General features: G+C 39.1%; 1 long non-coding RNA gene across 1 annotated transcript; it reads left to right on the top strand.

The window, feature by feature from the left end:
• Positions 1-4,414: 4,414 nt before the first annotated feature.
• On the top strand, positions 4,415-9,612 carry LOC117956995. Its single transcript, XR_004659423.1, has 3 exons — positions 4,415-4,425; positions 6,943-6,944; positions 9,504-9,612. It is a non-coding gene; the product is annotated as an uncharacterized LOC117956995 (long non-coding RNA).
• Positions 9,613-10,290: the final 678 nt, after the last annotated feature.

Raw genomic sequence — 10,290 nt, 5'->3', positions numbered from 1 at the left:
GCGTGTGTAAATAGAAGCTGCTCACGGAACTACTATAACAAGCATAGAATAGCTCATTCCACGGACTGGAACAAAGTGTGTGTGCGTGTTTTTGTGTTTGTGCGTGTGATTGTGTGTGTGTATACAGGACGTGCATCAGTGTAGTGTGCCAACATCTAGAGTGACATGCGTTGTCTATTGTATAAAAACAAGTCAGTGTGTTTCTATTTGTGTTAACCAATGACTTTTACATAGGGCCCATTATATATTAAGATTGTTGTAAAAACACTTAGCTTTGCATAACAATGCAAAGTAATACAGTATACCTGAAGTAAACCTGAAGTACTCCAGCCTGGGATGACCATGTTTGTGCCTTACAGTGAAACATTGTTTGTATAAAATGTTAATGTCCATGATTAACATAGTTCTGTAAAGTGTCAATCAAACGCGCATTTATAAACAGACTGCGTATTCCTGTCCTTGTGTGTACACACAGTTTTAGTCTAGACTGACTGTTATGCATCTGGATCCAGTGACCCAGATGCATACATGTGATTCATGTTGTATTTTCTTTCATTTATGAAATTGTTTTAAACTGTAATTCAACAGGTAATTACTGCCAATCTGAGACCGAAACAGTTGCCTCTTCCTGGTAATGATCCACAAATTAACTAGTATTTTGTCTCTCGGAACGCCGCTATGAAATTTATCTAAACAATCTCTATCACATCATGTTGCTAACAACAGCCACACGTCGTCCTGTATTGAAATTAAAAATGTGGAACTGCAGAGGGTACTTTGGCCAGACTCGTTAAAAAGAAGATGATGCAGCTGTTGCCCCCGGTTACCAGGTGTTTTACATGGATACACCCGGGAGGGAGTTAATAGCTGTGAGAGAAATGTTATGGTATCTCCTAAAAACTGTAGAATGATGAATTAGAACAATACAGGTTGCTGTGGTTACTTCGCCACGGTCTGCTGCTTGATGCACAACATTTAACCAGGGGATCGCCATGCGTCGTTGGGCCTTGGCAGTGTGCAACATCACTCAAGTAAGAAACTGCTGATGGAATAGATATTATATTGGATTTTCTAATTAAAACTAAATGAAAAGTAGAGCTGAGGGGGTTGGGAATGGCATTCATTTTGCAGGTATTTGGACAAATACCAATCCATCTTGTAGATGTTAAGATATTTTACTGGATTTGTATAAAAAATTAAAAAAATGAAACTACTGGTGGTGCTATAGGAAATGTCAGACAATCACCAAGCCCCGTGAATCCAGTCGTTACAACATTTTAGTCTGGACTAAAGTGGTTGACCGACTGACAGACATTGCCATGATACAGTCAGTCTGTATGAAGATCAATTGGAATATGATTACTAGGGCAAGTTGACTCTGACATAATCAGAGAGGATTTCTTTTTACAAATACCTCCGTGCAGGGTGTTAACAATTAAACAGAAATATCTCATTAATATTCAGAACTGGCCTTTGTACGTGTCCATGTACAGTTTACTTCTTGACAAGGGGATTTTACACAGGTGGACAGTAGAACTGCAGGCTACGGTCACAGTGCTGTGCGAATCAGAGAGGAAATGTTCTGCCTCCTTTATTTTTACAATTCATTTATCTGCAAAAACAGCGCCTTTTTCACCCATGTGACGCCGCGCCAGCTTTCCTGGAGGCGGAAATGCGACAAACAACACTCCTCAAAGGGCTGGCGCATTGCACCATGCATGTCAAATCACCCCAGATCTTTATAAAACAGGAAAATTAGAATGTGAAGACAGCAGTGAATGCAACTGATGTGTTAATGAAGGTGTAGGCTACATGTGGCTGTGGGTGCTAAGGCTTTAGCACTTGGATTTTTTCCGCTGTGTTTTGGTAGAGAAGGAATTTGTGGACTGAAAAGACAGTCGTTTACATATTTGAATAAGCCCAAATCAATTGTTTTGTTTTAGCACTCTATTCACACTATAGCAGCTTCATCCTCCACTGAAAAAAAAATGCTGGCCCAAGTAGTTTGTAAGGAAGGGAAAACTTTACTTTTCACTTGCCCATTATTGTCCACGCTTGTTTAGCTACTTCTATAAATTAGTCAGGCCAACAGTTAATTACTGAGATTATCTCTGCAATCTTTCATTTTGGGTCAATATAGTTATAGTTAATAATGACACAGATGCTATTATTGCCATTTCTTTGTTTTTTTTGTAAGACAGCTGTACAAGTATGTAATAAAGTTGTTTTATCAAGAGTCTTAGTGCATCAGCCAATAAATGCTTTAGTGATTTAGGTTGCATGTCTGATGGGGCTTTATCTATTATCCAGTTTGCTGTGGTACTCATTTTCATGGTAGCCCATCATTTACTTTAGCTCTGAACTAGACTTATACATTCACCTGGAATTATTGGATAAAGGAAATTGAAAAATAGAAAGTAAACTCACAGATAAAACGAGTAGAAGGAACGCAAAACAGCATTAGTATTATTAAAGAAAGGAATTGCCATCACTATTATCTAAACATCCTGCGATATCCTTCCTGACTGGGTGAAAGTACCCCGATCACTGAAACGGCTAAGAGTGTCTCACTCTGCCATCCAAATGCAAACTTAATCCTTGTATAATCAATTATAAAAGAACCCCCCCCCCCACACACACACACCATCACCTTATTAGTCAGACAATCAACAAGCCACTTCGACACAGAGCTCGTTTAATTGGATGCTGCACAGAGTATTACCATGCTCGTTGCCTAGCAATGGGTCCTACTGCCGTATTGCTGTCTTTGTGCATGTTTTTTCTCCCCAAAATGGCATCAATAATTACTTCGCAATTACTACCTTTTCCCTCAAACAACTTCCTATCGTGCTCCTCCTCGCTTCCTGCCCAGCTCTTTCTGATTTATCGAGATACAGGAGATACGGCCCCTGTGGGTTACCGTGATCCTCAACTGGAGACAGATCTAATATGGCTGAATACTGTATACCATTTAACTGATAAGGACATCTCCTGTTGTTATTTGGCTTGGATGACTACGGACGCTTTCAGGGCTAATAAAGCACCTGCTTCCATCAGCAGTGTATTGTATAAATCTGAACAGCTCCTGGCTGTCCTGCACAAGCCATTATCCTGCTAATTAGCTGCCACTGTGGTTAGAAGTAACCAGAACAGAACAACTATAACTATAAAGTCAGCTCAATGCTAAATGATATCTTTACTTTTGTGGTGCAAAGAAAATAGCAACACACTGTACATATCACTTTTTTCCTGGTGACACTGTTTCTAAGTTTCTAACTATTGGACCCGGGCTTGAGGTAACTGGGTCAACACTTTAAAGACATTGGTGGTTTACTCTCCCAGTGGACCTTGTTTTCCTGTCTTCCCTTACCCTACTAACTCCAGACACTGTGTATATATGATTGACTGAAGTACAAAATTCTTACAATAATCTGAAAAAAAAAAAACAACTTCCTTTAAGAGACTTGAATCCCTGATGTGTGAGGACAGAGACAAACATAACTGGGAAACAAAAGAGCATGAACCCAAAGCTGTTATGAATGCGTTGCTGTTAGAAACACTGGCTGGAGGAGGATGATAGGAAGAAAAGAGATTACGGACCATATGCAGTATGTCACCGCCAGGTTGGTTGGCTGCAGAGTGCAATAAGCGGTCTAAATGAGGCCTTGACACCAGCCAGGAAACAATTCCAGACTTTTTTTTTCTCTGTCTGTGCTGTTGTAGGGAGGCAAGCCAATACACTACCATGCTATGACATTGGAATGAGATTTGAGTCGTGACACGGCCCTGAAACAACCCTCATTTGCCTTGGACCACGCTAACAGAAGACCTCACTGTATTACTGTACAGGTGGGTGAACAAGGGGACACTTAGGGCTTCCCAACATGAAAACCTATTTTGTGTTTTCACGTGTTTCCGCCCATTGTACTATGACTTTTTAGTACATTAGTAGATCTAATTACTCCTTTCCTTGTACAGCATTGGTTAGCAAACTTATAAAGATGCTACACGTAACACTTGTAAGTCCCCACTAGCCAAAGGACCAGCAAAAGATTAACCAGAATTTATCGTTAACTATGAATTTATCGTTAACTATGCACCCCACAAGTATCTGCCAGATCCTTTGAGGCGTCAATGCAATTCAACTACATTTTTAAACTTTTTAATTTTCCCCTGTGTATGCAATTTGCATTTTAAAGAGTTTCACACATATTCCCTGCAGTAACTCCACTCTGCGTGTCTTAATTAAGATGAATTAATATTAATGTGCATTCATACCCTTCTTTTATTCTCATTAATATTAAACGATTTTAAGGCACCTTTAACCACTCTGAGTGAAACAATTATGTGGCTAGAGCTGCCTGAAATAACATTTGGCAAAGATCGGCCAAAACCTTAAACACTGGAAGACTAGATTCCTAGAGGGTAAATGAAAAATGCAAATAAACATGATGAGAACAGTTTCATAGAAACAGCATTTCCAATGTTGCTTGTGAACAGTTACAAAGTGATATACAGGGCTCTCTAGTCAAATATACCAGGGGGCCAAATTATTAAGCATCCCTTGCTACATCCAATGCAATATAATACTACAGACCTGGAATGAGTGTAATCTTTATGAAGATTATCATGTTCAGTCTAAACTGAGACTGAGGCGTTGACTGAAGTCTATATGGTCAATAAATGGTGCCAATATTATACTACATTTATGTAGACAGTGGTCCAAACATTAGAGAACTTAACTATGCAAGCGAGCACATTCTTAATAACATAAAGACAATTTAAAACTGTAACCACATCAATGTCAGTTTAAAGGCTTCCAACTGTAATTTATCTTAAACTGGGTAACTAGTGAGACCCAGATTGTCTTTAAAAACGCTCTCTTTCTCTCTCTCTCTCCTTAAGCCACACTGTAATGCTCCAGCTGGTACTGCTTAGAGTAGCAGGTGGTCACGGCAGACAGTGAGCTGAGCCATGCTGAAGTCACCGCCTTGCTCATCCCCCCTCCCACAGTTCATCTGCCCTTTATCTCTTCTTCCATCCTTTTATTTCACTCCATTTGTCCAACCATTTATCCTCTCCGACTCTTCTTCTCACTCTTTCCATCTGCATGGCCTCTCAGCCAACGAGTCTGACATCGACCAGATGTACAGTGGGTTGTAGTTTTTTTTCCTACTGGTTCTCCTTATCACGCTCTGTGGTTCCTGCAGCACAGTCACCGCACAGATAACGGAACACAGCTGAACACACACTTAAGAGGTCTCAAGGATATAATGATCACTGTCCTTTTGCGGATGGGTGTGTGTGTGTGCGTGCGTGCGTGCGTGTGTGTGTCAGGGCCTATCAAAGGAGTGAAAAACCGGCTGACATGCAAGCCTTCACCCTGACGGATGGGTTATAGCAGCAAAAACTAATGCCCCCCATAAATAAATAAATAAATAAAAATAAAATAAATATTGCTTCCAGGAATTAGTGAAGTCTGCCACAAAAAGTGAAAGTTTATTGACTTTCTCCTTATCCCTAAACAGATTAAATATGAATTAAATTCTGCTCTGGTTAAACTGTGACAGTCCTGAGAATAAAACCACACAGCACAAAAAGATACCTGCAGTGAGTATGACATGACTAAATCCTCACTGATTACCTTAAACATGAGGATTAGTTTCCACAGGAAGGGGGGGGGGGAATCCTCCCTTAAGTCTAAGTGACAGTGCTACACATAGTGGGCAAAAGGACAGGACTGAGACGCTGTAAAACAAGAACAAGGTGATTTCTCCATTCAATGGTGAAGAAAATGGCTATTCCATTCTCTCTTAGTCAACTTGAACATTGGTGGAATTGAATGTAGGTAAGTTTTGGTCTCCTGGAGTTTCCTCAGGGGAAATGTTGTGGAATATATTTTACTACACTATCTCTTCATCCTATGAGTTTTTGAGAAATGTTGCAAGCAAGAAAAGATGTCCTCATTGACCTGGAAATGATTCCTAAACCCGGCAGCATAAGAACATGTGTTGTTAATCCTCTTCTACGGTATTTTTAGTTTTTTGTAAATAAACTGATCACATGGGTCGTATGTCTCCAGGCACCCAGAGGTTTTCAGCTGCAAGAAGAAGATCACTGCAAATTCACAGTAGCAGGTTTTCTTGTGACATTGACAGCTCAAATGCTACAAGTAATAGAACATGAAGGGGAAATAATAATATGACTAATTGCAAATTAGTTATATTAATATTATGAATGTTTGGACTGAAATTTGTGTTTTCAAAGTATGCTTTCCACACAGATTTTGGTGTATGTATTCAACAATTCAACTCAACTAATTATTAATCACTTTCCGTTAGTAAAAAAGATCAATTGAATTGATAGTGTACTTAATAATCCCAGCAGGAAATTTATACCAACACAATAATGTAAAATACGCAACAAGTATAAAAGTTTAATACTACAAAGAATGACCCCTTTCTAAGTAAAAGAAAATAAGTATAATCAGCAAAATGTACTAAAAGTATCAAACTTGAAAAACACTCGTTAGTCATAAAGGGCTCCTCTGAGTGTTGTGCTATTATATGTGAGCTGATTAGATTATCCATACTGATGCAACAATGTGCTGGTAGCGTTTGACTGTTAGGTATTTAGGTCTAGGGGTTGGGCCCCCTCCAAAGGCTCACAAGTCACAAAGAGTCTGGCGGGTTGAGATTTGATTGTGGCCCGGAGGTAAAATGCTTGCCCCACAACCACAAGGTTGGCGGATGTCAGAGTATCCCTGAACTCCCCGGACGCTGTGTGTATAGCTGTCCACCCCACTGCTCCTAATACCTAGGATGGGTTAAATGCAGCAATAAGTTTATTTTTATACTTCAAAGTTTCACTACATGGTACTGTGTGTTTGTGATAATTAGGAGTAAAGTTTGATCCTTTTGTTTGATTAATGGGAGAGAAAAGAAGTAAAACTGTATGGAAATGTCTCTTTGGTAAAACCAAACAACTCCTAGACATATAAAAGATGACAAGGGACCCAAACTAGATTTTTATAATGGATCACAAGCCAAAAAAACTTTGGAGCCACAAATGCGTTGGATTTTATAAGCTCCTAATTTTTGTCTTGTTTAATAGAAAGTTAAAGTAGCCAAAAATCAGTATCAAAAATTGTATGCAAGTAAATGTATTTTGTTACCTCTCACATCTGTCCACTACCAATACCGATAATGACCAATACCAATTATGCCAAAAGCACAAATGTGCAGAATGACACCCCTTTTGAAGGTGCTGATGCCCCAGAGGACTTCCAATTTCTGTACTGGTGGTTCTTTGATCCATTCCAGAAGTCACTTGTCTCTTGTGTTATACCTAGCTTTTTCCTAACACATTAATACCACTCATTGGTCCATGTGGGGAAACACTGAGACCATAGTGGAGGAAAACAAGCTAAGAAATAACAGAAGGTGGAAGAGCTTTAGGTCTCGGTTGTAATAAATCAATGGCACAAAGCACAATGTGCAGTGAAGAATGTGGGGAACTAGGCCCACAGCGGGGTCTGAGGGGAGGTGATGGGAGGATTGTTCGGTTTATGTCAGTAAACAGCTATATTGAAAACATGCAGAGATGCAAAATGTATTATCTCAGCCGGTAATTAGAAGCTGTCTTTGTAATAACTCCGCTAGTGTCTTCAATAACCATATTTTAAAAAAGGTAAAAGATGCTTGCTGAACCTTGTTCTTCCCTTGAAGACACTTGCTTTTGCATTCTGTAGCATGAATACAGAAAAACTCTTTATTTTTGCCAAACTGTGATGTAAGAAATGTGAACAACTAAACAAATAGCGCGATTTGCAATGATCAATTTAGGAAGAGTGTCCAGAGTTTAGAGAATGGTCGGCCTGTGGCAACGAAGGGAAAACTTTGAAATACTTGGATAGGAATAAAGCAGGAAGCCTGGTTTGTTTCATGGAGTGTTTGAGGATTTTGTGACAAATATCTATTTGCGGAAATGCCATTTCAGTCAAACAGTCCAATTTTAAAATGAGCATTTGTGAGCCTTTTATAGCTGAAAAGCAAACATTTCACCACATGTGTGATGGGTGTTGAGTAGGCCTGCACGATTCAGGGAAAAACATCAATCACGATTCTTTAGCTTAGAATTGATATCACGATTCTCTGCCATGATTTTTTTCTGTGTATTGTAATTTAGTGTAATGTGTATTGCACACATGAACTACGATTAAAATAGATAAATCAAAGTTATAAATAAGCAAACAAGGGTGAATCAAGATAATTTTTATAAAGATTTATCGTACAGGCCTAGTGTTGAGCACAACTTCCTGGAAGCAAACGCTGTGTGCTCTAAAAAACCACACCATTTTCCATTTGCTTCTCATGGACAGACATTGCTACAACACCAGGGACTCACCAGCGGTGAAGTCCTTGTTGAGGTCAATGAAAGCGTTAGAGTGAGGGACCCGCATTGTGACAGATGAACTTAGTGCATTCCGCCACACTTGAATCCTGAAGGGGGAAAACCACAAGGCAACAGCAGGACTTTAGAAAGCAGTTCAAAGTATGAGAGGATTAGAAATAAACACAGGGAATTGTAAGCGAGTTGTAAAATGATTATATTACCTGTTGGTGAGATAGCACACTTCGGTGACTGGGGGGTCGACAACTCCAAAAATGTCTGGGATCATGTCCCCGTTGAAACTGTGGGGAGAGTTTCACTTTATTAAAACACGTACACTGACGTAACAGCTCAATGGGTACATGGTGTACAAAGTTGTCAACAAGAGAGGAGATGGTCATGTTCGAGGCCATAGTCACGTTGTCGTGTGGTATTGGACTGCATTATATGAAAGTCTTTCAAAGATGTTGGCCACATCAATTAGTATTAATGAGCAGGGCAACATTTAATGTAGGGTATTGTTTTTTATTTATTTGCACAGCTGTATCTAATAAACAGATAATTCAGTGTACAGTACAGTACAGTTTGTGGCATCTTTAAGCTGATTTAACATGGGGTGTATAATAATAATAAAAGATGGAACAATATTTTTAAAATATTTTTAAACTGAACAGTTTGAACATGCTAATCTAGCTTAACTACAAATAAGGCAATAACTTATTTTCAGTGACCGGCCATATGAGCAGAATCTCCAAAGCAGAATTGATGTAAATCCCATTCAAACAGATACTTACTCCATAACAAGGGGTTGGTCTGTAAAGGTCTTGTTCAGCCTGAGCCACCCACTCATATCTGCACGAAATGAACAGTTTCAAAAGGCCCTTAGTAATGCTTTGACAAAAACACAGCACAAACAATCAGTGGGCTGGTTAAATCAAGCTAAATACATTTGAAGTGAGGTTGTAAACGAGTGCTACTAACATATTTTTAAAAGGTGCAATACTTGCTAGGGCTGCTAACCAAATTCAATATTTTTTAGGCGATGACTAAATTGCCTCCTTAGCATCGAATATCGTCATTAAACTCCCAATTTCAAGATCTAAGGACTGCAGTAAATCTCATTAGAGTCAGCGAGCCAATAAGCACGCAGAATGCTTCTACTAAGATCCAATAATGCTGCTGATTGGCTGTCTAATGTTACACGTCCAGGAGACACGCAGGAAAAAACTAAAAATAGATATAAAAATAAAATATACAGAAATTTGTACCGTGATGTGGAATATTTCTTTTTGTTAAAATTGATTTGAAAAAAAATAGTATTGAGCTAAATAAATCTTTCATCCATGTTCTCTGGCCTCCACCCACCCTTTAACACTGTAAAAAAAAAAAAAGGTACCTAATGTCTGGTTGGTCCCCCAAAATATGAGAACAGATGTCCTCTCGGAGTTCTGGATCTGCGCTGTAAGAAGGACATCCATCTGAGAGTCTCCATCATAGTCCCCTGGGACCACACCGGTGATGACCGTGTCCCTGAACAGGAAGAATGAATTCAAATGGGAACCAATGACACAGTGCTCCTGCTCTGCTCTAATATACAGTGACTTGGGAAAGTTAACACACCCAGGCTAAAGATTAAAAAAGGAATAAATAAACATCTTTTGGAAATTGAGCTTAATGCGTTAGTTAAAAAAAAGAAGGAAAATCCACCCTTTTAAGCACAACAATTTTATTTTTGAATGAATAATGTATTGTAAATTCATAAATGTTCTTCCTTAAAATACAGGCGGCATAAGTATACCCCCCCCCCCCCCCCCTTGTTAAATTCCCATAGAAGCAGGCACATTTTTATTTTTAAAAGCCAGTTATTTCATGGATCAGGATCCTATGCATCCTGATACA

This window comes from Etheostoma cragini, chromosome 1, assembly GCF_013103735.1.
Source record: "Etheostoma cragini isolate CJK2018 chromosome 1, CSU_Ecrag_1.0, whole genome shotgun sequence".
NCBI classification, from domain to species: domain Eukaryota; kingdom Metazoa; phylum Chordata; class Actinopteri; order Perciformes; family Percidae; genus Etheostoma; species Etheostoma cragini.
Note: the sequence above shows the minus strand (reverse complement) of the source record. Positions and strands in the feature narration are given on the sequence as shown.